At 40.0% G+C, this 27,974-nt stretch overlaps 1 protein-coding gene across 4 annotated transcripts in view; it reads left to right on the forward strand.

The window, feature by feature from the left end:
• Positions 1–27,974, forward strand: part of CACNA2D3 (calcium voltage-gated channel auxiliary subunit alpha2delta 3) — a 733,714-nt gene that overhangs the window by 629,533 nt on the left and 76,207 nt on the right. The window lies entirely within an intron of this gene.

A 27,974-nucleotide genomic window follows, 5' to 3' on the forward strand; every position in this document is an offset into this window, starting at 1 on the left:
TACTTCTCCTACACAGCCTTTAATACTAAGGTTGTACTCGAGTTGGAGTTGGGGTACTCCTCTCTCCCAGTAGGAAAACACTTGATCAAAGAAGTGGGTCTTGCAATATGTTGATAACATGGCAAAGTTTGGACTCAGTCTTGACTGTTTCAGAGGCTGGATCTGCAACCCAACTCTTCACCAGGAAAGCTTTGGCCAAGCCCCCTTATAGGTGCATATGGGGCTCTTTCACTTGAAATGCCCCAAATGAATGCTGCCCTGAGACAGGGAGAGAGAGAGAGAATGAGAGCACACAATGGTCACAGATATGGACAGGGTTCAGCCCAATTTAGGGCTTTGTGGCAGAGGAACGGGACGTTGAATTGGATAGGATCCTGTAATAGACTGCAAAGCACTTGTGTAGTATATTCTCGTCAGTCTTTCTTCTTTAGAAGGTGGACCACTGTAGACTATATTAGCTGTAATTTCTAGGTAGCCTTCATGGGCATTAAACTGGTCTTACCTGGAGTTGACAAAAGCAGGAATTCATAAGACCGACTCTTCTTACAGCAGAAAATGAAAACGTTTCCTGGTCATGTGTATGCTGAAAAGGCTGCTTTGGTCTCTACTGCTGTTGGACAAGTCTTTGTTCCTGGATGTCCTAACAGTTCATACATACACGGACCTGGCAACGATTCCAGTGGGCGTTGCCTAGGCATATGCAAGGGTAGAATTTGGCCCTGAGTTTGGAGAGGAGAGTTGGTATTGAAGATTCATTTCAAAAGTGGAGCTTTTATGTTTTCCCCCACCCCGCCCCAAATTATGGCACATTAGAAATGTGGTAACTAAATAGAAATTGTTCAAGGAAGGTGAGGAAAAAATTGGAAAAATGAGAACTGTATAATACTATCTGGATGTACTTTGTTGAACTGTATCTGACACCAGTCAAAAGAATCGAAGGAAAGCTGAACAGTGACTGACAATGTAGAGCAACTGACACTGTAAAGTAATCATAACTTTTTGTCCAGAGAATGGTACAGTTCCTTCTGTAGAGGACAGACTATAGTTTCTTACACCTTTGATGAATGAAAGACTAACAACACAGTGAAAAAGAATCCTATGAACGTGAGTCACATAGCACCACAGTAGCACTTAAATGCTCTGACTTTCCAAACGTGTTGAGTTTAAAGGCCAGCAGTAGCAGCCTTTATATTTATACCAAACTATATAAAAGGTTAAAACAAAGACTTCCAAACCTTAGTGCTCTAAGGTATTTCTGTCTGTCCCTCCCCCTGCAGATGCATGCACAAATGGAAGTAAATATTGGTTTAATAGTGACTAATTTTAATTAGGATTGACCTAGATGTAAATGGGGCTCCTACAAGCCACTGTAACACTCAGAGATGACACTTTGCAGCCCTGCAAGCGACAAGTGTTCCACATCTATGAGATTTATGTTTTGCTGTTTGAAGCTACAGCAGTTGGGAGGACCCTTGCCTTAAGTGTTGCATCACTGCATTTCCTGCAACAGAGGCCATTCCTCCATCCTTGACATATGCCATCTCTTGCATCAATGTTGACTGACATTAGGGCCCCCTCTAGCAACTCCTGACCTTGTTACAGGATACAGTCATTCTTCATGTTATTGTTTCCTGCTATGGCTCTGTTTTTTCTCAGTTTAAAAATTCTCCATGGATTTTAATAAAGTTTTCCCTAGGCTGATGAATTCAATGGTGTGGGGGGGGCGGGCTTGCTATCCAGGTGTATTTCCTGTGCTCTTCTGTGAACTAACTTTGTGTGAACTAAGAGAAGCTGTAAAGAATGCCTTTCAACTGCCTATCTTAGTCTGGGTAATCCTTTGCAGCTACAATTGTGTTATTTTTAGCACTCAACAAATTGAAAAGATGTTCACAGGACAAGGTCATTGAAAGTTAAGCACTGTGAGGTTCATTTCCAACAATAACACAGGACTTGTTTTATGTTCTCTGCATTGTGATATAATAAGTTATTTCTTTTTTTAGTTGAATCTTCATGCGCCGTTCAACTTTGGAAACCTATGATTAAATGTTAATTTACCTTTCATGTCTGTGTATGTGTTTTCTTCCGTATATAGAAATCAGTGAAGATATGTATTTGTAAACAGAGTTTTTCCCACCCTATAATACATGGCTTACTCTTGTTTGTTAGTAGTAACTAATTCCTTTTGTTGTGAGAGAAAAGTCTAATGTGGTGAAAATTATAAGACTGACACAAGTAGAAATTTGCCAGAAACAGAGTAACCATGAAATCTGCTCTACTTCTCGGCACTTGAACATTAAGATTTCTTTCTCTTTTTTGATGTGGTGCAGCAACTGTTGTTGTGACCACTAAAGCTAACTTGTGTCTTGCTGTACCAGGATATAGCATGATGTTTCCCATCACAAATGTAAAGACAACCCAATAAACTAACGCCTTCTGTCCCTGCTGCCCCTTAGTGGGGGGCACTCACTGACCAATGATTAGAAGATAGTTTGTCACAGTTGATTTCTTCATATTCAGAAGGAGGAGTGTGCATGAGAGTGGTTCTATTTACAGGAAACACCCTGGATTTAAAGAGAATCTAGCAGTAGGGAAATAATGTGAAGACAAACAAACAAATATTTCAAATACTTTAAACCAGTGGTTCTTAACCTGGGGTGCACACATCCCCTGGGGGTGCGAGATGCCCTTTCTGGGGGTGCAAGACATGCCAGATTTTTTTAGAAGGTAAATCATCAAAAACGCAAATTAAGCACAGGCACATAAGTACAACTCCTTTGTTTCATCAAACCTATGTATTTATTAACGTTATACATTTTTAACGATTACTGTAATATACAAAAATATATTTTGGTTGAAGGGGTGAGAGAACATATTTTTTAGGTTTAAGGGGTGCGAGAACATATTTTGATTTTTGATAAGGGATGCAAGAACATATTTTGAGAACCAAAGGGGTGCAGGCTGCAGTAAAGATTAAGAACCACTGCTTTAAAGCTACAGCATTCTGTTTCTAATACATTTTATATCAAGTACAGAAAGGCATTATTACATATGAAATTTGCTCATAAACTGAATTACACAGTACTTTCTGGTGATTTCATTCTTGTACTTTCCTTCTGTTTTTGACATGGAATTGGCTAAATAGCAACAGTTGCTTAACCTAGAAATTGTGTGAACATTAGATTTCCATTTTGCTAATGGATGATTTTAAACTAGTTAAACAAGTAATGTTTGAGGGAACTGGGATTGTTTAGTCTGCAGAAGAGAAGAATGAGGGGGGATTTGATAGCTGCTTTCAACTATCTGAAATGGGGGTTCCAAAGAGGATGGATCTAAACTGTTCTCAGTGGTACCTGATGACAGAACAAGGAGTAATGGTCTCAAGTTGCAGTGGGGGAGGTTTACGTTGGATATTAGAAAAACTTTTTCACTAGGAGGGTGGTGAAGCATTGGAATGGGTTACCTAGGGAGGTGGTGGAATCTCCTTCCTTAGAAGTTTTTAAGGTCAGGCTTGACAAAGCCCTGGCTGGGATGATTTAGTTGGGAATTGGTCCTGCTTTGAGCAGGGGGTTGGACTAGATGACCTCCTGAGGTCCCTTCCAACCCTGATATTCCGAGATTCTATGGGTTTACTCTTGGTGGCAGGAAGGGGGCAGGATGATTTAATTGGGAATTGGTCCTGCTTGGAGCAGGGGGTTGGACTAGATGACCTCCTAAGGTCCCTTCCAACCCTGATATTCTATGATTCTATGATAATCTTGTTTTGGAAATCTCTGGTATAATTCAAAGCAATACAGTCTCTTCATATTGGACTGGTGGACAAAATGCATGAATAATATTGAAACAGCCCACCCATCATCTCTTGCAAAATAAGCATGATATTGCTTTAGAAAACATAGTATTGTATCATGAGAGACTATCCCAGTCTTTCCTGTCTATGGGCCACATTCTGATACAAGAGGGTGAGAGTACAAGAAGCTCTTTTAGTTTCTGGGTCTGATGACAGTCCTGGTGCTCAAGGAGTGCGAGGACTCCATAAAACTTGTTCCCTGAGTGGAGCTAGGTTCCACAAAGAGGGCAAGAAGTAGGGGAAGGACCTACCATTTACACATACCACTTTCCCACCTACCCGCCAGAAGAGATGGCCAAGCATCTGTGAGACACTCTAGTGACCCAGGAACCTCTTGATACCAACATAAAGAAGGCACAGGGGGTGGATAGAGTTTTTCAGGGAATCCCTGGGTCAGTTATATGAATAATAATTCACTAAAAAGTGCCATGTAAGGTCACTTCTGAAAGCTAGTAAGACACTAGTTCTCATAACCATTACAAAACGTATGTACAAATATATAAGGAATTATTTACCTACACTGGACATTATGTTCTTAAGGTCTGTGAGTTAAAGCAGCTCACCAGGAGCTGACAAATGCATTCCTTTTGGGCAGGCAAGAGATGCTTATCTATCTGCCTATTTATATGCAAATTGAGCATTGCATACTTAACGATGTATACTATTCTGCATAGTAAGCCCCCAACTCATCAAGATAAAGTAATTAACAAGAGGTCGCAAAATCTCCAGAGAGGAATACAAAGTAGGAGGTCCTGTTTATGAATAAAGGTCAAAGGACTGTTTTGATATATCTGGAGTTGCAAAGTAATACCTGTGAAATAAGCTGGTAGTGGGTTTCCTTCATAATGGGAAGATGACAGCCAAGCCTGGCTGTAAGACGCTGGAAGGACTTTGGATTAGCTTTTGCTCTCGTGACATAATAATGTGCTGTTAGTTAAGTTTAGGCTCTAGAGTGCATGTTAGGATTTTATTTTATATGTAACCCTTTGTTTCCGGTATTTCTGATTGCTATCATTTGAATCTCTGTTCTTAAATAAACCTATACTTGCTTTCTCTGTGAACTAATCTAAGTGCTGTGTGTTAAGTGGAAGTGCAACTGGTAAGTTGTGGGGCACTGTTCATTCGGGAACAGAGAATCTGGAATTCTGTGTGTCCAGTGGATCAGGGGCTGGGCATTCCAGGGAAATGCTTGGCGGACTTGAGGGTTGGAGTGTGCCTGTAGCTAACCTGCAGAGGACAGCAGAGTCCAATGGGCTGAGAGGGAAGCGCTTGTGCTGCCTATGGCTGGTGGTGTCAGGGAGCTGACCCTTGGCGGGCACAGACAAGGCTTCCTCATACTAAGAGCAGCTGATAGTGAGATGCCCCACAACCATGGGTTCCCTTGAGAACCATCACAACTCTGCCTGAAGCACAGTTTACTCATAAACTGCTAACCAGGTGTATTTCCCAAGGTCCTTTATGTGTGTCTGCCCAGGCTGGCTTGAGAGGTGGAAGCTCCTGATTGACTGGGCTGGGGGAAGAGGAGAGTGGTACCAGCTAGGGATTGAGAATGTCAAACCTTGCCAGTGCCCCTGCTTGGCTACTGCATAGCTTAAGGGAGACAATGTAAGATGCTGTTTAAAAGGCAACTCTTAGCTCCTTCTGATGGCAGTTTCAATTTGTTTGGCTTTAGCCCTTCAAGGGAGTGAAACAAAAGCTTTTTAATCAGATACTGGAGAGCAAATCCGGGGATGGAAGTTATGGTCTTTCCACTTGGAAAACTAATTTTGAGGGCTGGATCAGCATTTTGGTCTTGCTTTTTGCCTTATTTTGCCTTCCTTTGATTCTTGTTCATACAACCCGTAATTAACCCATGTAACTCATTGCTAAAAAGATATCATTGAGGCCAGGAGCTTAGTAGGATTCAGATAAGATTTGGAAATGTATATGGCTAATGAGAGCATCCATTGGATAGGATAAAAAATGTTCAAAAGGGATATAAATCCTCCCACTTCAGGCCATTGACTAACCACTCATTACATGAAATTATAGAGAAACTTCCCCTATGAGCAATTTTATTCCATACTTACCGTTTTTGCAGGGTTTTTTTTCACTTTCCATTGATGCATCTGGGAGTAGCCAGTGTCTGAGACAGGAGCAGCCATTTGCCTATTGGGTCACTTGTTTGCCCTGGAAGTTTTCAGTTTTCTTTTTCAGCTAGATGAGGTGAAGATATGAATCCAGTAGGAGACTTGGTTTGTATTTTATTTGTAGGTAACAACTTTGGGTGAGAGTTTTTTGCGAGGTTGGTTTGTGATAGCCCCTTTCCCCAAAACTCCAGCAGAGGTTTGGAGTAAGCAGGGTCTGAGACATGTAGGTGAGGGGTGGGCTTGCAGAACAGGCTTTTATGGATTGGCTCAGATGCAAGCACACCCCCACTACAGTGAACTCAGTCTTTTGATAGAAGGTTTGGTTTAGGGGATGCAAGGCCTTTGGAGTCAAGAATGACCACAGGGAATAGCGATGCTGGGTTACCTTACACTTAATTACAAGTTAGATAAAGTTGCAGCCAGAGGACTTTAAATCAAATTTCATGTGTCTGCATACTTATTGGTGCCGTTACAAGTAGCAGTGGTAAAATAGGCTTCAATTTTCAATCAATTCCCAACTTATAATAATAAGCTGTTGTGTGTGCTGTACATCTTTGCAGATATAGATAAAATGTATATCAGATAAGTATGATTAAAGTTAATTAGTGAGTTCATGTTGCTGCTACAGTAAATAGAAACAGATGTTACTTGACATAAAAGTAATAGAAACAAAAGGATAAAGAAAATGGGAATTGGAAAAGCATGTCTGAGATAAAGTATAGGATTTACATGTTGTTTTATTTAGATATTTTAGACCATTTCTGTCCCAGCTTGAAAAGTATAAATTGGGATCAATTTCATTATCATTCTTGATTATTTACTCCTGTTACACCAAAGAACAAGTTCTTTTGTCAGCTTTTCTTGTTGTATTATGTTTGTTTTTTGTAGCAGCATTTAATTAGACATTTCATTTTTCAGTCAAGGGTGACTATGAAGGTACTTCTAAGACAAATTTAGGGACAGAGTATTTTCTAATATCATAGAAATGTAATTTTCTGTGAGTTTTATATGTTTATTTTAATACATAATCTGTTATCAAAATTGGAAGAGGTTTTGCTAAAGATGGTTTCTTTAGTGGTATTTAAAACACACTCAGTGTATAATGAGATAGTAAAATAAAATACATGATCCTTGTCTCTTTAGCTGCAGATCTCTAATTCTACTACAAAATAGCATTTATCACTTCATTAGTTCCTCTGCCATTTTTGTGGCAAAGTGTTTGCATGAACAATTTAGTTACATTGACAGATGAATGTTTGAAACTGCAGGTTCTATGGATTCATAATAGGGATTTCTCTCATTAACTTAATACCTGTGTAAATAAAACAGTTGCATGAACAACAGTGTGTGTGGACTTCAGTGGGATTGCATGGGGCATAATGCCAGAATTAATCGCAGTTGAATTCAGATATAAAATTGTTAGCTTTTTAACTGCTATATTTCTGGTTTTAGGAAATTTCCATTAAAATCAATGGGAGTCTTCCCACTGACTTAGGCAAGGTTCTAAGCATTCTGGCCCTGATCCAGCAGAGCACTTGAGCATTTGTTTGATCATATGCTTAAATACTTGGTTGGATCAGGGACAGATTGCTCAATAGTAGAGATGTTCAAAAGTCAGAATTCCTATTCTACAGGAAATTCTGAAAAACAACCCACTGTATTTCATATAAAAAAGTAGAAATTTTGACATTTTCTACAGAAGGGAAAATCCTTCCCAAATTCCTTTTGAAATAATCAAAACATTTTATTTTAAAAAATTTGAAACAAAATTGAGCATGGGAGCTTCATCCCCATGGCTCTGAGGGCTTCTAGGCTCCTGGCTCCTTGTCAGCGCAAGTGGACTGACAAGGAGAAAGCAGCTGTGGATCTTGGGAACCTGTGTTTCGCTCCGCTGCAGGGAGTTCAAAAGCCCTGACATGAGCCATGGTTCTCAGGGCTTCCAGGATCCCTATTACGGGGCCAGGAAGTGAGGCTTTCAGGCTCCAAGAAGTCCTGGGGTCTCCAACCCTGGAGCAGGCTGCCTGGTGAGACTGTTCAGAGCTGAGGACATTAGAAGTCCTAGAGTCCCTAGCACCTCACCAGGCGAGCTGGCAGGAAACCATTGGAAATCTGCCTGTGTTTCATCAAAAGTCCATCATAACTGAAACGTTTCAGCAAAACGATTTGGTTTTGACAAAACACCATATTCAAGGGGGGAAATGCTGTTTAGTCATAAAACTCCAACAAGCTCTACTCAGTAGCTTGCAGGATCAGACCCCAGTATGGTCTTTAGATCAGGCTTTCTATCTGTTTTTCTGTAAGGAATTATATTTTGAATCAGTAATTCTAAAAGGTATTAAAGGTGTACAACAGCACAATAAACTACACTGTAGCATATATTAGATAATGCGAGACAGTAATCCTCTTCAGTGTTGTTTTATATGCATTATGCTGCAGTCATCACCAGCAAGCATATGTCAGTATGAGAGCTGGATAGAAACTGGAACATCACTGTTGATTAGTGATTGTACCATTTCACAAATGCAGTAGGGATATTGCAAATACTTTCTTTCCATATGATTCCAGTGAACAAGAATGAGATTGATATGTGCTTGTTGCTGTTGTTGTCTATTTCAATAGCAAATTTGTTTTACAAAGAGGTTCATGGCATGTTGCTGTCCCTGTGTCTCTGTTCTTCTCCCTTTGAAATTCTTTGTGGTTTACCTTAGAATCATGAAAACTCATTTCAGGGTCATTTTCATCCAAACTGCCTTTCACCTTTGGATTCACTACCAAGTCCTCCCTGTCAGTCAGAATCAAGTCTAAAATAACCACCCCCCTGGTTACTTACACTGTTTTTTAAAACAAAAAGTTGTTCCCAATAAATTCCAAGAACTTAATGGAAATGTTGTGTTTTGCCATATTATTTTCTCAACAGATATCTGGGTAGTTAAATTCCCCTATTACCATCAGGTCTTGGGTTTGAGATATTTCTGTTGTTTGTTCTAGAGAGGCATCATCTACCTCCTCTTCCTGATTTGGTGATCTATAGTAGTATACCCTACAGTGACATCACCTCTGTTTCTTACCCCTTTATCTTTACCCAGAGACTTTCAACTGGTCGGCCCCCTCACCTCCTTCTGGACCTCAGAACAAGTGTATATCTTCCTGACATGTAATGCAACCCCTCCTTCCTTTTTTATCCTGCCTGTCCTTCCTGAAAAAGCTGTACCTTCCATCTCAATAATCCAGTCATGAGACTTATCCCACCAAGTCTCTGTGGTGCCGATTAAGTCATAGTTTAACTTATGTATTAATACTTCCAGTGTTCTGTTTATTCCCCATACCCTTTGCCTTTGTGTCAAGACCTCTAAGTTGTTGAGCACTTTTCTCCACTTATTTCCTTATTGTTGCTCCTGAGACCCTACTGTAATTTTTCATGTCCTCCCCAACATCTAGCCCTCTGATTAAAGTCACTTTGTTTATGCTTACCTGTGGGCTTTTCTCATCTGCCCCCTTTGAATATAGCTAGTCCTTTGAACCATACCTGTACTAGCTCCGAACGAGCTAGCATGCTGAAAATAGGATAGCTGCAGTGGTATTTTAAAAATGAGGTAGCAGCAGGCACTGAGAGCATTATATTACTACAGCATTTTAGGAATCTCTTAATGGCAAGCAGATTTTCGAGCACTCGCCATGTCTTTAAAATTCTTTTTCTCCCACAGAAAGATTTTATATGAAGCTGGAGAGAAAAGCAAAGGTATATGGGTGATGTCCTCCCCCTTTTACCACATGTGCTGCAGTTGTTGTGTTGTCAGAAATGATAAATGCTTGGGAAACACAGTTGATGTTGCTGCTAAGTATCTCCAAAATAGGCCACTAAGAGGTCTTACAAATAATAGTGTGGATAGTTATAATAATAATAGACTAGACAGTTACAGTACTTGAACAGGTATAGCAATTTAATTTAACCAGACTGTAGAAGGAGTAGGGGTGGGGGAACTAAGTGTTGAGTCAGAATTGCAGTGACCCTGGGAGGAAAATTAATGGAAAAGGTAGATAACTGTGTGTTTCTGTGGGGTGGGCTGATTGGGACAGCAATGGAGGAACGAACACATTGGCTGAGGTGCTGGGTCAGAGAGATGGGACGGGGAGGAAATCAATTTAAAAAAATGTATTTTGCATATGTATTCTGTGTTATCTATCTGTTACTCTTTGTCTTGTGTAATTAGGCGGTGAGATTGTCAGAGTAAGGAACCATCTCTTTCTATGTATTTGTACAATGTCCAGAATCACAATTTATATACCATATCACCGGCTAGCTGTATCTTACATCTAAGTCTCATCAAGTGATGGGTGAAATGTTTTCTGTGACTGCAAAAAGAAAAGAGAAATAAGAGCATAATAACTTCTGGGAATACATTGCAGTGTTCAATTTAAATGAGGATAATGTTTCCTAACTGTCATGATACTGATATGCCCTTAGTAGTGTAGTTCTGTCAGAAGTTGTCCACAAGCTTTTACTGTAGGTTCTATTATACTGTCTCTGCAGATGCTGTTAGTGTATTTGAAGGATGAACTTTCTGGTTCAGGCAGATGCATTAGTTGAGAGGAAAGCAAACTTATGACAGCACATTGAGTGCCTGTAGGCGAGCATAAAGAAAAAATCTACATCAACTAGGTTATTTTCCTCTTGCTTTTCCCCTGAAATTGAAGAGACACATCCATATTGATCACATCTTCTTTCTTCAGAGTTTATACCTGACTTCTACTTCATTGGCAGTGATTGATAGTAACACATAGAATAAACTGACATATTTTACCTGTGTCAGGTAGCAGTTGAGTGCCCCCTTTGTATTTTATCACTTCAGTTTTAACGCTAGTTAATTTTGGGCATGACATCAAAGGCTCCTGACATTGTAGGGCCTCTTCTAGCCACGTATCTATAGCACTCTTGGCCAACATTTTATCCGCTTGATCTGCTTTTACTCCCTCCTGCAGTACTGTACTTTTCAAATGTAATGAAAGGTCTGACCTGTGTGACTCGTATTCTCTCCAAGACCTTTCCATCTCATTCAGTTTCCAAAATGATGGTCCGTGGCTCAGTGTTCATCTTTTCCCATCTTATAGTTTCATCAGAATTAGAAAAGGTATTTTCTAAGGACCATATTACAGGCTTCCATGATGCTGAAAGTACGGGATGAAAGGAAGCTACTGCTTTTAGAGTTGGAGAAGTTATGCAATATATGCAAATTATTTAGGTTTGGATGGATTTATTGGTAAATGTCGGCATGTTGATGTCACCATACACACACAAACCAGCAATATTTCCATTGATAATAAATGAAGTTTACAACTAGGCAAAGTAAGAAAACTGCTGCTTGAGAACTTAGCAGAGTTTGATTTCAGGCTATTGACTGCACCACAACTAAGTGGGGCAGATTTTCTCTGGGGTTTACCCAAAGAAGGGCACCTCTGCTTTGTGGGGGGCTGGGGGGGAGGAAGGAGGTCAGAAACTGCTGTAAAAAGGGTGCTCGGTGGTCAGCTTTGCAGCAGTGATTCACCCCCCAGCCCCCCCAGGGATGTGCATAAAGGTACTTGGGTGGGGCAAGTCTCTTTGCTTCATGCAACGAGGAAGCCAGCATCCACCCTCCCTCCCCTAGTGGATGCGAATGGCAGGCTGGGCTGAACCTGCTGCGGGCTTTACGCAAGTCACCTCTTTTAAAGTGGGGCTGGGAAGGAATTTTTCCCACACCACCACAATTGACTTCAGTGGAGTGTGGGTTTTTTGCCTTCCCCACAGCGGGTGTGCGGATGGCCCTTGTCTGGTGAGAAGAAAAGATGGTAGGCCATATGTTACAACTTATTTTGTTCGGTTGGGCGGATGTTCAGTGCAGGTACTCCACAGGGATGGCAGCCAGTGACCAGATAAATGGCCTGGTAAAGGATTTAAAAGGAGGTACTGGATAATGGAACAGAATAGGCGAGAGGGTTGGGGACTCCTATGATTGGTACAGCTGGGAGCCAACCCTCCCTGCCCTCCTCTTCTCCTCCCCCCCCATTCTCATAGCCCTCCTTAACCTGCATACGAGGGTGGTGGATGGTAAGGTCCAAGCCATGGATCGGCTGAGGGACCTGGATGGAAAAAAAGTGGGGCTGGTGAAAGCCCCAGAGAACTGATATGAATAAGCATGGATTTGCCTGCACTATACATCTCATCTGCTGGGTAGTCCCAGACATCTAGATAATAAAGTTGCAGCCTGATTAAAACCCATAACAAGTCTCCTGTCCTTCTTGTGGTGTACCCAGTCAGTAATCTTGTTTGTTTTGACGTGATATTGACAATTTGTGTTTAATGGCTATAAAGCTTCAACTTTCTGAACCAGAACAACTGCTGTCATTAAATAATATCATTATTGCCCTCCATAATTTCCTGCAGCTGTGAAAATTTAAATAGATAAAAATAGAAAAAAATGCTTAAAAACAAACATCAATATTGTCCATCAGAATGTTTTTTAAATTGAATTCCGCCAAGCCTAAGCTTCTTGCACTAATGAGTTCCATGCCTCTATTTGTAGCATCAATAAGAACTTAAATAGGTTTTCATTAGTTACTACTTGAGTTCAGAAGTTTCCTTTCTTTAAACCCCTGAGTAAGAAGGAAGAGCAGAGAGCTGCTTCTCTTTCATTGGTATCCTAGTAGCTGATGATACTGTAATAGACTGTAGGCAGTTTAATTTATATTAATATTTGGTTCAACTTAAAAGAGCATTAGTGTGCAGCACAGGCAGGAAAGGAAATGGAAAAGAAAGAGCTGCCCTAAGATGTGCCTTAAAACATTCAGACTTTCACGTAGCACTGCTCTCTCAACCTAGGAACTAAGAGAGAACCACTTTGGGAGAGCAGTCCTACAGTCTTTCTTTACTTGAGCCCTCATTAATTCTTCTCCAAGGCAGTTACTGCTGCTAGATAGACTCCAAAATGTTTCAGGTAAACAGAGTTAATTTTGTAGTGTAATGTTACATTATGTCATTTAGCTGAAAACAGTTGTTCTGCACAACTTTTCAGGATCATGACTGAAGTACAGGTTTAGAAACTAAAAACAAAATCTTTGTATTTACAGTATATGGCCCTAATCACTGTAGTGCCTGAGCATGGTTACTTAGAAGTGCTTTACAACCTTAAATACACTCAGTGAAGATATTGGGCCTGATTCTGCTTCCAGTGAAATAATTAGGCAAGCTCCCGTTGAATTCAGCAGAAGCAGAGTAAAGTGTACAGTTTGCACTCTTTAACTACATTTGTATAATTTCTCATTGCAAATGTGTGGCCCCTCTGATTTGCTGAAAACTATATAAAAAAATGCTGAGCAAAACAGAGCAGGCAAAGATTTCAAACACTGGGTCTTGAGTAAGAATTGTGACTCTTAGTGAGAATGCCTCTGCCCATCTTAGAGGTGCAGGATTGGTAGAGTTGCCAACTTCCCACTCGCACAAAACTGAACACCCCTGCCCTGCCCCTTCTCCAAAGCCCCGCCCCTTCTCTGAAGCCCCACTGCCCACTCACTCCATCCTCGCTCCTTCTGTCGCTCATTTTCACCATGATGGGATAGGGTTTGGGAGAGGTGAGGGCTCCGGCTGGGGGTGTGGGCTCTGGGGTGTGGCCATGGATGAGGGATTTGGGGTGCAGGAGAGGCTTCAGGCTGGGACTGAGGGGTTTGGAAGGAGGGAGGGGATCAGGGCTGGGGCAGGGGGTTGGGATCCAGGCAGGGGCCATAAGGGTTCCGGCTGGGGGTGTGGGCTCTGGGGTGGGGCTGGGGAATGATGGTTTTGGAGAGTGGGAGGGGGCTCTGGGTTGAGGTACGGGAGTGCGTGACGTCTCAAGCTGGGAGTGCAGACTCTGGGGTGAGGCTGGGGATGAGGAGTTTGAGATGCAGGAAGGTGCTCTGGACTGGGAACAATGGGTTCGGAGGAAGGGAGGGGGATCAGGGCTGGGGCAGGAGGTTGGGATGCAAAAGGGATTCTGGGGTGCAGGCTTCAGCTGGCGCTTACCTCAAGCAGCTCCCGGAAGCAGTGGTATGTATCCCCCTCCAGCTCCTACACAGAGGTGCAGCCAGGCGGCTCTGTGTGCTGCCCCATCTGCAGGCGCCACCGCGCAGCTCCCATTGACTGTGGTATCCAGACAATGGGAGTTTCAGGGCCGGCACTTGGGGTAGAGGCAGCGTGCAGAGCCAGAGGGGATACATGCCACTGCTTCGGGGAGATCAGGCAGGGAGTCTGCCTTAGCCCCGCTGCGCCGCCAACTGGACTTCTAACGGCCCAGTGACTGGAGCCACCAGGGTCCCTTTCGACCGGGCGGACACCTGGCTACCCTATGGATTGGGCCAACAGGGGGATGACCACCCCTGAGTTCCTGGTTGGAGGGAGGCTCTGCCTTCTGACACCAGGGCTTCTTTTTCACCTACTGCAAACACATGTATTAATCATGTTTAAGCAGAGGCAGGGTGTAGCAAGGTCCCAGCATCCCCAGGGCACCCACTGTCCACTTGAAGAGTAGAGGAGACTGATTGGCTCTTTCCCCACCTCCCCAAAATCCTCTGTGTTTAAACATTCCTGGGCATGCAGCAATCACTCTTGCTTCTGAAAGCTGCCATGCCCTACAGATGATACAACTGTCAGACCTCATTATCTGGGCTTGTTGCAGGTGTCCAATTCACCTTTTGGGGTCAGGAAGGAATTTTGCCCTGGGGTTAACATTGGGAAGGTGTCCAGTGGTTTTTTTCTCTTTCATCAGGGGGGCAGGTGGATATTGTTAGCCTGTTCAGTAAGGAAAATCTTCTCAGACTGAACTCCATTGAGTATGCCAAGCCCAAGCATTAAAAATCATGAATCAGACCCCAGGAATCATATATATGGTTCTGTGTTTTGAGCCTTTAGGGTTCACGTTTTCAAGCTTTTCCCCGCAGTCATGAGAGCTGGGAACTTACATTCTCCCTCCCACACACACACACACCATTTAAATGAAAGCTGAGATTTTCATGAAATAACATGATTCCAGAAAATGAGGCTTTAAAAAACCCGCCAATTATCACAGTGCTCATGATAAAATCTCAGAAGGGAGAGGGGAGAAACTGGTGGGATTCAGCAGTGGTTTGAATCATGAATTCAGTACTGGGGTTTGGCTAACAGACCTAACTCTCATTCCTTAGTTGTATAGCTTGAGGCCACTGAACACCAGGCTAGACCTAGTTAGTGCCTTGGAGTTTGTGGGGGAGTGATCAACCTCATAGCCCTTTAATATTAAAGTTAATAAAAATTGCAGCATGCTGCAACATTCACTTATCTTTCTCCATTCTCCAGTGTGTCCTGATCAATCAGACCAAGCAGCTGACCCTAGATATAAGTTCTTTGGTGGGGTAGTAGTTTTTGTAATGTTTGGGGCATTTTCCTGTATTTTTGTTGTTTGACTCTATTCTGTAATTTGATTATCACACTCAGTTTTCTTTATTTTGAATATTGACTGAAAGCCATTTTTCCTGCTAATTTAAATGTAAAAATATTTTCTTTCCAAAGAGGATCAATGAGAAAATACTGTTTTGTGAAATATTAGAGTACATTAAACATAGTGAGCACATCAAAATGACAACTATCTTTGAGGCATCCTAATAGGGTCATCCAAACATATCCTGCATTTTATCACTATTCTCAGTAGAGGACTTCTGAAAAATAGGAAGTGTGGATAGAGACTGTCTTTAAACAAATGCAGCCTGCTTCTCTGAAGTACAATATACTTTAGTGAATTAAAATACAGCTCACTCCACTCAAATTACTGCCATAGAACTAATGTTGTTAAACTATTCCTTGCTGATTTTTTTAATTAAGCTTCCACCAAGTTTCCATGTTCTTTTGGGCATTTTTTTTATGCTAATAGGGAACATCTACTAGAGTCAGTAAAATCCTCACCTTGTGATTTTTTAAAGTTCAGTATTTTTAAAAATTCTTGATATATAGATTACTTCTCTTAGTTGTAGACTGTATAAGTTAAAAGTTGATGGGTGTGTGCTTTGTTGAAATTCTTATTTTATAAACAGTATTTATGTATTTTAAAAGAAAATTATCTCAGTATTTTCTGAAGACTTGCTTCTATTGAAGTCTGCGGGGACAGTCCAGGCTATGTCTTGCCTTTTATAGGCTCGTTCCTGCCATATTTTTCTCAGATGGGTAGTGCTTGCTTATGCAAGTTATAAGATTGACTGGAGGTTGAATAAGTCTTCCAAGATTGGGTCCTAATGTACTTTGTAACAACATATTGTTCATAATGCTTGCTTTTTTTGCATTCATAGACCTCAAAGCCCTTTGCAAAACAAGTGAAATAGTTTCCCCATTTGGGAAATGGGGATAATGATGAGGCAGAGAGACTTGCTCAAAGTGACATAGGGGAAGAGCCAGGAATGAAAACCATGTCTCCTGATGCCCAGTCCACTGTTTTAGCCTCAGACCACCCTAGCTTCATAAGCATGTGTTCTCTGATAGGAATTTCTCAGAAATCCAGATGCTGTGGGATGCTTTTCTTGCATCTGAAGACCAGAAAACAGGACTAATTTTGTCATTTAATAAAGGATTAAATTTTATGGATTTAAGAACAGTTAACACATTTTCAGTTTGATAAGAAATGGCAGTGCTGATGTTTCCTGTTCTTCAGTGATTAAAATAACTCAAACTCTGGACTGTGGAAGGTTTTCCACAAAGAAGAACTTTTGTAAATGTTTCTCCTGGTAATGCAATTAGGAAATATTGGCCTCAGTTAATGTAACTGAAACAAAACATGTTGTCCTCATCAAACTAGTTCAACTTGTTAAACAGGCATAGCCTTGTCTACAAAGTTAAAAAACAGGGGCATATAGTGTTTCCATGGAAACTCTGTTAAAATACTGATTTGTGGATATGATCATAATCAGTACCATAATCTAATATAAGTGAATTAAATGAAAAAGAATCTCAGCTATGAAGTCAGCACCCTATAAGCATATCCTTACATATGCAGAAATTATGTCTTCGAAGCAGAACTCCTTATAGACACGATTTTCTAACTCCTTTGTTGGCTCAAGCAAAGAGTTTTGTATGTAATCCTCCTATTTTTCCATCTACTCTCATTTTACCATTTTTTATTATAAAAATGATTTAAGACCAGAATAAAATTAAATCCCTAAAAATGTTTTACCCAAGTTAATACTTTATTTTATTTCCTTTGTTTTTAGTGAAACAGAAGAAAACTAGTGTTCAGTGGTTTACAGCTTAGTTTCTATTCATTTTTTCTGGCGCTATGAAGTTCCAGTTAATAGGGAGGGAAAAAAAAACATACTTATCTCATAGATGTGATGTGAGGATTAGTTAATATTGGTAAAGCACTCTGACATCTACATCTGAAAGATAACAAGAAATGCAGTGTTCTCCTTATTCATTATTATGATTAATTAAAGATTCTGAATGGAAATGTTAATAAACTGAACATTTTAGAAAACAATTCAAAAATTTGGGGGAAATGGGGACATTTTTCAAAAGCACCTAAGTAATTGAAGTGCCTAAATCCCATTTTCCAAGTATTTAGGCACTTAGGGCCAATTTTTTCAAAATATATAGGGTGCCTAAAAAACAGATAAGCACCTAGTGGAAAAGCACTTAGGCCCAGATTTTCAAAGAGAATTAGGTTCATAAGTGCCTGAATCTCTTTGAAAATGAGATTTAGGCTCCTAACTCAGTTAAGCATTGAAACACTAAGTGCAGCAATGCCTAAATACGTTTAAAAATCTGGGTCTTAATCCCCTAAATTTCATCAGTTTCAGGATGGGTTAGGCACCTATGTGCTTTTGAAAATCTCACCAAGAATCTGTCATCGTTAGGGACCTAACTACCTTTTTCAAAATCTGGCCCTTAGAAACTTAACTCTCATTGAAAGTCAATAATATTTAGGTCTCTAAGTGCCTACCTAATTTTTTTAAATGGGAATTAAGCTCCTAAATCACTTAGGCATTTTTTGAAAATGTTACTGTAATGGGACACTCACCTCTTGAGCACCTTCAAGCAAAAGGTCGTGCCCTTTCTTGCCCCTTTTGTCCCTAATAGGCTGCCAATTGATCTTGTTGGGTCTTCAGTGGTTTGGCCCTCCAGCCATGTCACAAAGTCCAAATAAACATCTTCTGGGGTATTAGAGAGTCTAATAAATCAACAATCTATCTTCCCTCACTTGCCCCAGCTGCCACATGCTTCTCAATTCACTTAGTTGCTGCTTCTTTCCTTGGCCTCTTCCTGTCTGACCCCTTTAGGTTCACCCTTATCTCAGGGGTAAGGTTTGTTCTTTATATTGTAGGACAGGGAATTTAGACACCAATCTAGCAAAGCACTTAAGCACTTGCCTGTCTTGAAGCATGTGAATCGTTCCATTGACTTTCCTGGGACAACTAATATGCTCAAAATTAGGCATATGCTTAAGTGCATAGTGCTTACCTACCTCACAAGGGGTAGTGAGAATTAATTAGTTAATGTTTATACAGCACTTTGAACAGGTTAACCCATTATATATGTTAAATATCAGTACTATTATTTTTACTGTTTTTATTCTGTAGTCTATTTTTTAAAAAGTTGTAATTTTTTTATTTAGATAAAGTAATATACAAATCATAAAACAAAATTATGCCTTAATGCATAAGGACCTAAAAGGCTACCAAAAGACAGACAGAACAACATTTGAGTAAAACTGGTTGAAATTTTTAGATGCAATTTTTTTGTTGACAAATGTAGATGGGGTTGACTGAAACATTTTGCAAATTCCAGTCATAAACCCCTGCAAAATTCAGGAAAAAAAATCAAAATGTTTCATTCTGATATTTTCAAAATGAATTTTTTTTGTTCAAATCAACTTTTCAAGTCAAAATTTACTTCAGTTTCATTTTAAAAAATTAAAAAGGGTTAAAAGTTGAAAATTAAATGAAAAATTTGTTTTGGTTCAAACTGAAGGTTTTGTTTGACGCCAAACAGCTTTTACTTTTTTGGTTTGGTGAAAAATTAGTACAATTTTTGTTTTAGGTTGCCCCAAAACAAAATCCTTTTTTTCCTGTTCAGCCAATGAACTGAAAAAATCAGTTGTTTCTGCTCAGCTCTACATTTGAATAGCATTCCAAGTGGAAGATGAAATAATGCAAGATAGCAAAATCAAAGGAAGGCTGTCACTCCATCCCAGGCACCCTATCTGCAAGGTGCTCAGTACCTGTCCAGATTGGTTCCCTAATTCAAATATTTGGCTTTTTTGATGTAAGAGAGGGGAGTCAAGCATTAAATTCTTTTGGTAAATATATGTGTAAGTCCCAGTGAAATCAATAAGGATTGCATGAGCATCCAGATACAGCATTTGGCCCCAAATTTAATTTTCCCTTTCCTGATTAGATTTCAAAATGCTAATGGAAGAGTGTTCTCATGGAATGAGACTAAACAACTTAAAATATGGAAATAGATGTATAACTAATATTAATCAATCTTCTGAAATATATTTTGATAGGTTCTCACCAGGCATGCCTGTAATTTCTATATTGAGAAACAGTAAACACACAAACTACTGATCTTTTTTGAAAGAATCCCCGTTTTTTCTTTTAAGTAGATAAAATGAGTGGGACGATAATGACAAGGAGAAAGTCCTGCATTTCAGTACAGAAGAATCCAGTATTTGTTTAATGACTTCTTGTTTCAACATGGCTTAAACCTACAATTCAGGGTACTTCAGGATAGTTGGCTCTTAGCCAAGGTAGTAAGTGCCTTATGCTTACATTGAACAAACATGTTACTCTGTTCTCTTCCATGTACAGACTAAAGAAAACTGCATTTTCTGTGCAAACAGGAAACAAAGGAGTGGATAACAGGCAGGTAAAGCTGCTTTTAGAGCAAATGCCATTTATGGAGATTACCGATTACTGTCCATGTTTTTTGAATTTTTTCTCTCCTACTAAAAATAGTTAAGAGGTACAAAAATTAAGGTACAGACTTTTTTTAAAGAAGTGCGTGCACACTTCTACTTGCTCCAGAATTGCATACACAGAATGCCTGAAGTGACCATGCACATCAGAGTTGCGTGCACACAAAGGTACGAGTACCCACAAAATCCCCAAGGGATGCACCAGCTCTTTTGTGCATACACACTTCTAAAAAGAGCTCCTAAATCTGTAGATTATCACAATGTGCTTAAACTAATTCATGTTGTCCAAAAAAACCAAAACAAAAAAACAAAAAAAACCCCACCAAAACCAGAAAAGACCAAGCTATTTTTGGTAATTACAGCAAATAATTATTTTGCTTCAAAAATATTTAGCAGAGAGATACGTACTACTGAAAAGTTAGCAAGTTATGCTCATGTAATCAGATACTTTTCATGTAGAAAATTCAATAGAATAGAACTTGACTTTATATAATATTGCTTATAGTCATGATAACCTGAAGCAATTTATAGTGTAGTGCAGGGGTAGGCAACCTATGGCACAGGTGCCGAAGGCGGCACTCAAGCTGATTATCAGTGGCACTCACACTGCCTGGGTCCTGGCCACCAGTCCGGGGGCCTCTGCATTTTAATTTAATTTTAAATGAAGCTTCTTAAACATTTTAAAAACCTTGTTTACTTTACATACAACAATAGTTTGATTATATGTTATAGATTTCGAAAGAGACCTTCTAAAAACATTAAAATGTATTACTGGCACACGAAACCTTAAATCAGAGTGAATAAATGAAGACTAGGCACACCACTTCTGAAAGGTTACAGACCCCTGGTGTAGTGGTATAGCAAAGGGAATGTGTAGAGGAACATGGCAACTATTATCTGTTCAGTAGTAGATCAGACACATACTTTTGAATGTTGGTTTTCAAGTGATGATGAATAAAAGAATTTTAACCTGGACACAGAGATTTTCTCTAGTGTTCATCTTAGGCCTGTCGGACCAATAGGGTCTCATGCTTCCAAGGACCTGGCACTATATGCATACACCCATCATGCTAGATGGAGTATTGTTACCAGTCTGTGGTACAGTATAACTGAAACCACCAGGATGCAGCAGAAATTGAATTCCTCATCTGTTCTCACTCTTCCCCTGCTTAGAACCCTGCTTTTCTGCCCATCTCCTTGCTTCCCAATCTATGGATGTACAAACAAACAGATGAGAGGGATGAGGTCATTGAACCACAGGGAAGTTGCAGGTAGGAATGAAAGAGGCAGCCAGGTTGTGTTCCATGGATAAGGAGAAGCGGGGAAGAGGGGAGGGACCTAGTCACGCATGGGAAAAACTGGATGTAAACCCAAAAGTTTATTCCATGTAGGGCTCCACAAAACCTAGCACAGATCTATAAGGAATCTGTAACTGTTAGTCACCAGGAAGAGAAAGATCTTTTCTTCAGTAGCATCTAAAGAATGCCATCCCTAACAGTGCAGGACCTGCCCAGCACTGCACTGTTGTGTCAGGATTGGGCATGAGCCACAGTTCTAGCATTAAAACTTGAACTAGGGAATGGATCAACCTGTTTGGAAATAGGAATCAGAGAAGCTGCACTCATTTCTGTAATTAGTCTTTCTTGAGATTATGGAATCTGTAGATCAGTGGTTTTGAACCCAGTTGGTGACCAGGACTGGAACTAGAGGAAGGGAACTGTTGCAAGAATGATTGTTCTTGCTGCATTTCAGTTGAGACGAACTGTGGAAGAGTCTCATGGGAGAGTGGAGTCACAGACTCAAAGGGTTCAGATAAGGATCACAACTTGTGGCTGTTTATTGGAACTCTGAGCCTCTTGAGGTTCACTAATTAGAAACTTGAAACCACGACCCTTTGGCCCAGAGGTGAAAGGAATACCAACTAAGCCACACTAACAACTAGTAAGATTAAAACCTTAATTGTAACAAGTAGAGTAAATGGAATTTTTTTTTTAAGTACATGAGATTTCATGACGCCTCCCTTAAGATTTATAAATGTATTATTCTTTTGTTCCAGTCATGGGATGAGGTTGAATATTGCCAAAAAGTGATTGAGCAAACACTATAAAACTATAAAATGGTTAGAGAATTATTAAAATAAAATTTTCTTTATTTTAGTCATAGTACAGTCAGGTTTCTATTTTTACATATTTCCTCTGTCATCAGAGTTAAGAAATATCCTTCAGAGCAGGTACCTTCTAGGGAGGTGTGCTGGAGGGAGGGCTCCTAAAGGCTCATAGGAATTCCTTGTAAAAATTCTGCCACCAGAACAGTTTTCCTGCCTCAGATGGAGTTTGCCCCATCTCTGGATACTGTCTATCATTCCTAAGACTCATAAAAATACTACCACGGGACACCTTTTTGGAAATGAAATGAACGAGATTGCATTAGGTGTCAGGCGTTTTCTAAAAATCTACTGAAGTATTCTACAGACACCAGACACATTTTCATCCCATCCTGTGTCCCACCTTCAAATTACACAGGAAAAAATGCTGCTTTGCATTGTCGATGCACTCATCATATTTTTCAGGAATAAGCTATGTATCTTTCCAGTGAAGTAAGTTTGCGAAGCAGTTACCTCCCTCCTTGGTTATAAGAGAGCTTTTTTTATGTTGAAATGGGAGAACAACAAATGGATTTTCGAGTGCCTCCCCTGAGTTTCACCCCTCATACACAAGGCTTATCACAGGGTAAAGGAGAACATTTTTTTGTGGGAGCCTTTTGTTAAAATATTGGCAGCATATCAACTGCAACCTTGTAAAGTTTGAAATATAGTCTAACTATCAAAATGGTAATTTACAGATACCTGTTTTCTTCCAAGCATCTCACTAAAGCCTGCTTGAAATACCATGTATTTTCAGTCAGGAGCATCTATGTATTTTTCGTGTATTCACTCAATTTATTTCCTTTTCATGTTTCTTCCTGCTGCTGCTTCATTAGTCCTCCAGAAGGAAGATGTGTGTCAAGGAGTCAAAGAGGGTCTGGTTAGTGGTGGTGTTCACAGACTGAGCTCCACAATTCAGCTTGTCAAAGCTTGGCTGCAAACCAAGGTCTTTCAGCTTTCCCTGATGGTTTGAGTTTCAATGAACTTAGGCCTCCAAGGATCATCATTCTGTTCCCCTTTCTGTACTGCCTCCCATCAAGTGCTCATGCTTGTCTTTCTTTCTGCTTTCCTTTGGCCTCCAGGAGATGCCAGTTGGCACAGCCTTCCTTCTATCTTTAGAGTCCCCCAGCCAGAACAACTGACCCCACCACTAATTGCAAAAATCTTCTAGGAGGAGGGGCTGCAGCTTCAAGGTTCACTTAGAGAATTGTACAGAACTTCAGCTCTCCACTATCGCCACTCACGAGCATTAACTCATTTATACCTGGCATCTCCATAGCTCCAAGGGAGCTGTTTTGTGACATCTTGGTCTTTAGCAAACTATGCGTGAGCACTCTACCAAGCTGTCGGAGCATCATTAATTATATTTGCAACCTTCCATGTGTGTGCAGTGTTGCCAAATGTTTGTCTCTATAACAGTTTAATTAATGTATCAGTAATAATGGAACAATTTTTAATACCATTGAGAAACTATTTCAATATGTGTGTATGTATCTGCATGTAATTGAATATTTACAAAAATATTTTTATTTTAAGTTTGTTTATAGGTTAACATTAGGTTATTTTATGGACAAAATAAGCACTGATAGCGACTCCATAGTTCAGGCTGGGGCAGGAGGTGTGAGTGTGTGTGTGTGCATACAGATACAATATTGATTTGATATTCAGATATGTTCTAGACATAGATATAAATATAGATATGGGAGTATATACTTTCCTCTTATAAAAGAAATACATTTGGGGACCTACACCACGTTGATAGTGTCCCTTCAGTTATGAATCAGTGTCATTTAACATTATCTCATTTTATCGAGAAAGAAGCCACAAACAAACAAGCAGAGATTACACTTTTTAACTGAGAGAAGCAAGTAAGAATAAACATGAAACAACTTGGAAACAATGGCACGATCCTGTATAGTCTAGGTAGCTTCCTGGCTTGATTTGGATCTGGCATACTTCAACATGGTGAAGCAATATTTTATAATATTCCTTAAACTCTGAACATGGCAAAGGACCAATTGATTATATATATTAGTTTAACTCTAGGAGATTCTCATTATAATGTGCAGATGCAGCTAATACATAAGGTGCTTTTTGCAGACAAAGAGCTACTTCCCTTTCTTCGCCTGCTGCGTTCGTTATTAACTTGTCCTGTGTAATTGTGACCTCTCCAATGGAATAATGTCAGTGTTGACATTTGTAATTAAAACACTCCATTTAAAAAAATCTTCATGTTGGAGAAGCCATCAGAAAATGTATTGAAAATCTGCAGTGAATACAGAAAATAGCACATTTTGGAAGACATTGTTTACCAATACCGCCGACACTCTGTCCAAATTCTTACAGGGAAAGGTGTTGCATTGTGCTCTAAGAAAGGTGCATACGAGTACTTCAGACAGGAAAGGTACAATCATTGGCCATTTTTCTTTTTTTATCATTCAGTAATTATAAATGAAACAATTAATAGTATATCAGTGCTAACTCATAATTTTTAATACTTCTTTAGGTAATGAAAGAAGGATGGGTTAGGAATGGTGTCCCTAGGCTCTGTTTGTCAGAGGGTGGAGATGGATGGTAGGATACTGGGCTGGATGGACCTTTGATCTGACCCTGTATTGCCATTCTTATGTTCTTAATTACTTTATCTCAGGAGATAGCTACAGTAGAGGACACTAGAACATGCTTATGTTACATAATGCCATGACTGAAATATGTATTTGTTGTTTAAAAGTTATTGGAATTAAGAGACTTTTGGGTGTACGATCCTCTTTAAGTCCTCATTACAGGATATGTCAAATACATGTTTTGGGGTGAATTTAGCACTTGCGAAAAGTGTTAGACTTTCAGCTCTGGAGATGGAAGTACTCCTTTAATCTACAATGCAGACACACTGTAGGCAGTTACAGAATACGCTGCTTCACAATATACCTCAGAAGTCATCTCTGGTGTAAGGAGGTTGTCCAGTTTCTATGGCTATTTGGTCCTTGGCTAATCTGAAAACCCAAGGTACTTAAGAGAACAGCTTTGAACCTAATCTGAGATAGTTCATGTTGTAGCCTGTGATATGAGGTGCTATTTCCTTGTTTGCAGAGACAGTAGCATAATTACAGTATTCTGGAATAGTTCACATTTATACACTAGTGATTTAGGAAGATTATAATGGAGAGAATTGTAGTAGTCAAGACAGAAATGGTAAAATCATGGCCAAGAGCCATCAGAAACAAGGGCTTAGTAAGAATGATGGGCAGGCTTATAGGAAAAGGAAAGGAGGGTGGCAAACTAAGTTCTGGTTAAGATACACTGCAACATTTCTGACTGTAGAATAGCATTAAATTTAATTTAAAGTAATTGTTAGCAGAGAAAGAGAGATGAGAGCCTGAACATCAATATAAAACTACTCTAAAATTCTGTAAATCTTCTAAACTCCAGATTAGGCCAGGGGTGCTGGAACCATTTTTATAGTGGGAGTGCAAGAGTCATTGACCCAAACTGTATATAATGGAAACCACTTTAAGCTGGGGGTGCATGAGCACCCCCAGCACCCTAGTTCCAGTACCCCTATGGATTAGACAACTAAACTACTCCTCAGTCTGTCATAAAGGTTATTTGTTAAATAAAAAGAATCTGGCATGAAAAGATCACTCATCATGGGCTGTATTGTATCCTCTGTGGAAAGAGGGGAGACAGGTCCTGGATATTCCACAACATTCACTTTCTAATAATATCTTCAGAGGAGGAGAGTCGGGAGTAGAGCAAGAGACATGGGCCTCCACATTTGTTGAACCCAGGCTGCTGTGTGGAACTCTACTTCCATCTCTACTGGTCCCAGAGCCTCCATGTGAGTTGCTGACTCTTCCAGGATGTTTTGTGGACAGTCTCTGACCCTTCCATTGGATGCTGTCCCTCACAGCTTCACAGTAGAACTGTAGAGGATGCTGTGTGGGAGTCAGTGCAGCTTTAACTTCAAAGTACCATTCACTCCCATTTGGATAGCCCAGAGAGTGAAGATGATTTTTGGCCTTGCCACTTTTGACCCAAGCTCCCCCTCAAAAAACCTACATAACCCCAGCCTGGCTTGTAGAAGGTGTTACAATGCTGCCACTTTTCCGCTCTCATAGAACTGCCCAGTCTGGCTGCCCTCACTTGTTTACAGGAGGAGGCAAGCCCTGTATTTTCAGTGTGGGAATTCCTGTAATTTCAGCATGCACCAGTGTACAAAGAAGAGGTTATTTGCTGATGAAAGGGTTACAGAGCTACAACATTTTCCTTATCTGGCTAAAAATTTGCTTTTTGTGTTTGCTGACCATGTTTTCAAACATAGGTTTTACCCATATAGTATGAGAAATGCTGGTCCATTGTGAGGGGTTATTTGTTTTCTCTCTGTCTTTCTAGATACATATGTCCCTCATCACTGTAGTGTTTGAACACCTCCCCATCAATAATGTATTTTATCTTCGGAGCACCCCTGTGAATAGGGAAGTTGTATCCCCAGATGGGAAATGGAGGCACAGGGCAGATGAATTGACTTTTCCATAGTTACACAGGAAGTCTGTGGCTGAACCAGGAATTGAACCAAGTTTTGAAGTGTCAGTACAGTGTCTTATCAACCAAACCATTCTGTAATGTATCTGTTTTATAAAATTATTAGCCATCTCAATTTTTCACACTTGCTGTCTGGCCACCATATATATATGTTTTGAAACTTAAAAGCAGCGTGGAGTTCCAATATAATTGAAAAAGGAAAGGAACCAAAGGGCTACAAAGGTGACATTATAAACCATCCACCCTCACCTTTCAGTAGAATTATTCCCTCAGTGATGCCTTTAACCCATCTATTATTTAAATATAATGTACCTGTACTGACATATATACACATGCAAGTGAATCCATTAGCAAATGAAGTGAAGCAAAATTTTTTATGCAATTGCATTGCAAATGGCCAGTAACTAAGTATTTGGACTGAGCAGCCTAAATGAGTCCTAAGTGATTAATCACGTTTAGTATTTTGCATTTGATCCTTTAAACAAGCACATTAGCCCTTATGTTCTCATATTTGTGCTTTAAAATGACTGACTAGATTATGATGCACAGTTGAAAAGGCAGAATAGCAACTGCCTTCTTGAAACTGAGTTTTAAAATGGTAGGTACCTACCATCTGTTATTTCATAGCCTGTGCGCTGGGGAATATGGACAGCTTTGTCAAAAGAAAAAAAGGCTTTCCATGGAGTTAATATTGCCTATTCTCCTTAGCTGCTTTCAAAGGCTATTTGTTAGACTTGCTAGTAAGTTGACTGCAAATTATTGTTTCATATGGTATCAAATGTTTGGATTATATAAATTCAGCACCGTATTGCTGTGCTGAAACTCAGACTTCATATTTGTGGGACACTGAAGGATGAACTCATCACTCACAAGTGGTAATGAGAGTAACTCACTTCAGGTGAAAAATTTTCCATGTAACTTTCTGGGTCTGATTTGCTGAGTCCTCCACCTTGTGCAGTGTAAGTGTAAAATGCTTCTAGACAAGAGTGGTAGTAAATAAGTACACAAGATACAGAGCAATGATTAATTGGGCCCCCTATTCTCCTGTAATGTGCTGCACAATATCGATTTGTGCAAACTAGCAATGTAGATTTGCTCGACTGGCATAAATTACAGTAAACTATACCACTGCAAGCCCTGTTTTACACCATTGCAGCACAACTACACTAGGGATTTGCCTAGTCCAGTACAAATATTCACAATATGGACATGGCTTGAGTTTCAAACTACCCCTTCACTTTTAACTTCACTTGTTATTGTAACTGATTATGCTATTAATCTCTTTTAATGTTGTACTCTGTCAAATGAATCACATAGAGAAGTATTCAGCCTTCAACATCTGGAGAGTCACTTCATCACTGAACAGAGCCATC

Source organism: Chelonoidis abingdonii, chromosome 17 (assembly GCF_003597395.2).
Source record: "Chelonoidis abingdonii isolate Lonesome George chromosome 17, CheloAbing_2.0, whole genome shotgun sequence".
NCBI classification, from domain to species: domain Eukaryota; kingdom Metazoa; phylum Chordata; order Testudines; family Testudinidae; genus Chelonoidis; species Chelonoidis abingdonii.